Here is a 6156-nt window from a genome sequence, read left to right on the forward strand (position 1 = left end):
GGAGCCCCGCCCCCGAGCTCCTCCTGTCATGGCCCTTCAATTTCTCCTCCGTAGGACGCTTTCCGGGACCCTAGGGCATCTCTGGGGCTGCTACAGAGTCCCCTATACAAGAGCCGCCGCGATTGGAGATGACCACAGGGGTTAACTCAGGGCGAAGACCGCCATGGCGCCACGTGGCACTGATGACAAAGGAAACTTCCTCCTGCACGTGCCCAACCTGGCTTTCAATCATCCTCTCTCTGCGCTCTCAGGCATTCATTGCATTTTCAGGTTTGCGCTCTGTTCGCTGGGCGATCCACCACACTGAGCCGGGGGCCAGGCTAGGGCACTGACCCACCAGTTGTCAACCAGGAGGTTGGATTCGCGCCCCTGGCCGTCTTACAAAAAAACTTCTTCTAAGCCTGGCATGGAAGCATCAACGTGTAATACTGGTTTGGCCTAGGTGGGAGACTCATGGCAAATTCAAGGCCAGCCTGGGTTATATGCTACCATTATCCCCACAGAAAGAAAGACCCCTGCTAAAAGCATGCAGTGTGAGTGAAGAACCCCCTTTCAGAAGAGCTACACACCAAGGCCTCTTCAAACCCTCAAAGCCCTTGCTTTCTGATGCTTGCCACTGTGAGGCACACAGTGTACACACACAGACACACACACCACTGTCAATTAAATCTCAGGACTCTGTCTTTAAAAATCACTCTTAAAAAAAAATAATAAATCCTAAGCAGGAATTAAAGAACTCTGGTCAGCAGCAGACGCTGGTCGGCGTAAGGAGCCTGTATTCCATCAGTTTAAGTGAGGAGACAACCCAAAAGCTCAAACTTCCAAAAATGGCCAAGCTAATCCTGGAATCTCAGAAATCACAAGAACTCCGGGAGGTTTGCTGACTACAAACAAACTGAAGAGGATGGAAAGTTCCCACAGGGAAGCAGATGTATCCCCAAAGGGGTCAGGCTTGCGGCTGAGACCACACGATTAAAGTTTAAGACAGGGCTGTGGGATGTTTGTGGCCCCATCCCACTCCCTGATTTTCACAAGACTAACAGGTCTCAGGTAAGCATGATGCCCTATTCTGAAAAGCAACTAAATACCAACCGTGGCTTAGTTGTCTCTAAAGTAGCCCTTGCCTAACACTAAAGGCAAGTGCAGAAATAACTTGAATTCCCTGATATAAATGGAATGTCACAAATGTGTCAGGCTCCGTAATAAAATATATCACCACTGTCTTAGTTATGGTTTCCATTGCTACAACAAAACACCATGAGCAAAAAGCAAGTTGTGGAGTAGAGGGTTCATTCAGTTTACACTTCCCAATTGCTGTTCATCACCAAAGGAAGTCAGGATAGGAACTCACACAAGGCAGGAACTTGGAGGCAGGAGCTGATGCAGAGGCCATGGTGGGGTGCTGCTTACTGGCTTGCTTTTCCTGGCTTGCTCAGCTTGCTTTCTTATAGAACCCAGGACCACCAGCCCAGGGATGGCACCACCCACCATGGGCTGGGCTCTCCCCCACTTGATCACTAATTGAGAAAATGCCTCATAGCTGGTTCTCATGGAGGCATTCCCTCAAACAGGGCTCCTCTGGCTCTGATGACTCTAGCTTGTGTCAAGTTGACACATAGAGCCAGCCAGTATAACCACCAAGACTGTTATCAGGTACTGGGGATGTGGCTCAGTTTATAAAGTGCTTGGGTAGCATGCACAAAGATGAGTTCCATTCCAGGTACCCTGAAATCCAAGCATGGTTCACAGATGAAATCCCAGTACTTCTGTGAGGCTGAGGCAAGAGGATCAGATGTTCAAATCCATTCTCAGCTACCTAGTCCGTTCAAAGCTAGCCTACATTACATAACAGTTTGTCTCCAAATGTGTGTGTGTGTGTGTGTGTGTGTGTGTGTGTGTGTGCGCGCGCCACAAAATAGGCATGGTGGTTCATACCAGTGATCCTTACTTTGGGAAGGCTGAGGCAGGAGGATTACCATGCATTTGAAACAAAACTGAACTGTACAGCAAGTTCCAGGCCAGCCTGGCCTATAGTATAAGATTATGACTCAAAATAAATAAATAAACACATTGAAGAAAGGAGAAAAGCAAAACCATGCGATGCCAGCTGAGTCTTTCAGGATGAGAAGGTGTAAGCCACAAACTTGGGGTGCTGCCTTTCTGGTATTGTGAGCAGCTATTTAAACGGGACTGTAACAAGTTTTCTTCACAAGTTCAGTACACTGGCCCTAAGCTCCTGGTTTATCTCTGCTACCCACTTTTAATAACATAGACGATGCTTGAAGAAGTGTTCCTGAACTGCGAGTGCTCAGCTACGGATGAATCACCTGTATTAACCTTCCCCATTTGAGGCTCAGGGAACACTGAAGAAGTGGAGGCAGAGACACTGTGAAGACACAAATGGATGACAGAGAGAGAGAGACAGAGAGAGAGAGAGAGAGAGAGAGAGAGAGAGAGAGAGAGAGAGAGAGCTGCAAAATGACCCAGTGGCTGCACTGGTGAACTCAGCAGTTGCAATTACCTGCACAAGACCTACAGGAGATCAGGCCAGTCAAAATGGCAGCAGGAATGGGGTAGGGGTGGGGACTGAGGCCTCAAGGCCTTCTGTTTGAAAGACCCACTAGCAGTTAGTGGTTGGGGAGAGGGTACAGTCACTGTCCTTTAGGGGCATGCTCCTGTAGGTTGGCCACACTACTGGGTAATCTCCCACACTTTCTCCTATGGACGGCACTACCTAGATACAGTTAGGAAGACACAAAGGAGGCAGGGAGACAGGAGAAAAGCAATAGTGAATGGATATTATTATAGGTGGTGTGAATTATGAAAAAATTAAAAGCAGATTAAAATATTTTCAAAATAAAAAAGAAAGAAGTGTGCTTGTATTTTTATTTAACCTCCACATGCTCACCTTGAAACTTTGGTTTCAAGAGACTCAGCTTCACACTATCGTCACAGCAGATGAGGGGCTGGCCAGAGAGGTGGTCCTATGGTTAAGAACACCGGCTGCTCTTGCAGAGGACCTGAGTTTGGTTCCCAGCACCCATATGGCAGCTCACAAACTGTCTGTAACTTTAGTTCTAAGGGGTCTGACACACTCTTACAACCTCTGTGGGCACTGCGTGCATGTGGTACATTTATATACATACAGGCAAACACTCAAACACATAAAAATAAGCAAATCCTTTTTGTAAAGCAGCTAAAAACAATAAGTGCTGTTGAAAGAAAGGAAGAAAGAAAGAAAAGGAGGAGAGAAAGAAAGAAAGAAAGAAAGAAAGAAAGAAAGGAAGGAAGGAAGGAAGGAAGGAAGGAAGAAAGAAAGAAAGGAAGAAAGATAAAGAGAAGGAAAGAAAGAAGGAAAGAACAAAAGGAAGGAAGATGTAACCTCCCCTCCTCAGCCTAAAATTTGGCTGATCAGGTTTGACTGTTAGCGCTAGGAGAGCATCAGGGGTGGAGCCTGCCACCCTATTGGTCAGACTGGTGTCTTGGTTCCATCCTTTCTCGCACCTCCTAGTTCCCTCTTTTCTTCCAGATTCCAAGATGCCTCCCAGGCTAGAACCCAGATATGTGGGCTGCTGGCCAGCCTCAACAGAAGGAAGGAAGGAAGGAAGGAAGGAAGGAAGGAAGGAAGGAAGGAAGGAAGGAAGGAAGGAAGGAAGGAAGGAAGAACACTTTGTTTCTGGTGCAAATAAAACTTATTGCCAGGGAAGTTTCTATAGTACTGTAAGTCTGAAGGCAGCTGTAACCCCAGCTGCTCCGTAGGCTGAGGTCTGAACTGGAAGTTCAGGGCTGCTTATGCTGCACAGTATGCGAGGGCTAGAAAGGAGGAAGAGGGAGACCTTGCTTTCCCCCAAGTTCTCACTTCCAAGTGCTGTGCTTGGCTATACCACTGTCTGAGCCCAGCAGTGTGTTTTACTCTTCCAGGTCAGGGTGAGAACAGGCATGGACTCACACAGCTGGTGTGTGGAGGACTCTGGGCCTTTAGGAGCTGGGTCACGGAGGGAGATGGGTCACGGAGGGTTGGTTTTCAAGCGTTACAGGCTGAGCCATTCCATCCTTCCTCTGGTTCTTGTTCCATCAAGGTGTGAACAAGGAGCCTCACTCTTCAAGTGCTGTGCATTCTCGGCCGTGATGGGTTGCACTTCAAAATGTGGGCACCAAACAGTGCTGTCAGTTACATGGTCATGGTATTGAGCAAAGGAACTGAGATGACATACAGGCCAGAGAAATGGGATGGATAGCTAATGGATGCAGGCTGGTAAGAGGCTGTTGCTACAGTAGTGCGGTGTGGGGTGGGTGGGACAGACACGCAGCCCCCGCAGTGTGCACTGCTGATCCAGGGCCAGCACAGACAGGCACGGTGCCGTTCTGCTCATGTGAGCTGCAGGATTCCTAGCACTGGGATTTTTACATCTCAGGCTTCATCTCCTTTGTCTGTTTGGACTTCGAAGAGGAGGGTTTCACTGTGTAGCTAGGATCCTCCTCCTTAGCTTCTTGATTGCTAGGATTTCAGGGTTTACCACCATACCCAGCTGGAATTTCCTTTTTGACATGGTCTTGCTGTGTATTTACTGCCCATGAACTAAGCGTGCAGACGACGGTTAACACACTGCGGCAGACATACATCATCGCGGTTGAGAGCTTCACTGTTGAGAGCTTCCCAAAAGTCCTGTGCTGCTGCCGGTCCACTGTCCTAGGACCACACGGGGAACCAGGGTCCTAAAAGCTTCATCCCCAGCCCCGAGCTTCCAGCAGCCCTGGAAGACGCATGAGGTGCCTTAGAGCAGTTTGCTCCCATTTTCTGGGTGCCCTCCATGATTAACCCGGGGGACACTAACTATAGAGGACAGAGCTCATGCTGACAGCTTTCAGGGATACTTAAAGCCAGTTTCTGCACTGCACCTGAGTTGTGTCACCAACTTCGTGGTCCAAGAACTGAGTTGGTGGAATGGCACAGGATACTTCACCTCTGGCATCTAGCCCTCACCTAAGTGCTGAAGGGCCGGACAACACGCCTCTTACTATCTCCTTGAAGCTGCTTCTCCATCATCGAATCAGGCTGTTCTTGCCAGCCTGAACTAAGGCAATCTGCCCTGCCAGTGATACCCATGTATGTATCCTTCGCCACTAGGAAGATCCGTGGAGAGAGGCAGGGCCTGGAATATTCTCTTCTATCTTGCTGCCCAGTGGAAGATGTACCACCCATGTATAAGGTGCTCCCTCAGCCATACCTGCATTTCTAGGTGAATGTATTCTGCCACCAGTGCTGGCGAAGGACATGGCATTTCCCTTTGGAGTCTGAGGCCTGAGTAATTTTGCTAATGTAGAATAGGACGGTTCTTTAGGCTGCAGGCATCTAAGGCAGCTTGCAGGGAGGCAGCAAGCACACGGCCCTGATGCTCTCAACTAAATGCATTTTAGAAGCAAATGTTGGGCCCCTCCTCTCTGGACCAGCTCTTCCCTGGAAAGGAAGAGGTGGAGATCTTCCAATAGCTACTAGTTCACATTTTCCCTGGGGTGTATGTGTGTGTGGGGGGGGGAATGCACAGACCTACAGGAGATCTGAGTATCTTCAGACTCGGACAGATTCAATTCATCTGTCATCTGATGCATGAGTTCCAATCAGCTGTTGGCGTAACAGCTGGGCACTCTGGCCTGTCAACAAAGCAAAATTAAGCAATCAAGTCTGACTGGTCCGCAGGGCACAGGCCACCCTCCTCAGCAGTATTCAAAGTGGACGTTCCTGGGCAGCTGTGGGCCTCTCTGGGTTGCTGCCAAGTGACAGCTGGGCAGCCTCTATGGCTCAGAGAATAGGGAGATACCTTCCCCAAGCCACGGGACTAAGAAGTCTAAGTGGAGATGGGTCCAGTCAGGACTGCTCAGGGCCATGGGCTGGGAGGGGCATCCCTTGCCTGCAGTCTTACTGATCCACACCACACACCTCCCTCAGACGGACTCTGTCTTCCTGCACCTACTGAACTTGCTGGTTTTCTCTGGAGGCGGCTTTTAAAGTTGGAACACAGAAACCATGTGTGTATGCCTATGTATACATGCATATATATATATATATATGAGACAGGATCTCACAGTGTAGCCAAAACTGACCTAGAAGCATATATACAGCTCATGTTGTCCCAAATTTGGAGCAATCCTCCTGCT

This window comes from Mus caroli, chromosome 8 (assembly GCF_900094665.2).
Source record: "Mus caroli chromosome 8, CAROLI_EIJ_v1.1, whole genome shotgun sequence".
Lineage (NCBI taxonomy): Eukaryota > Metazoa > Chordata > Mammalia > Rodentia > Muridae > Mus > Mus caroli.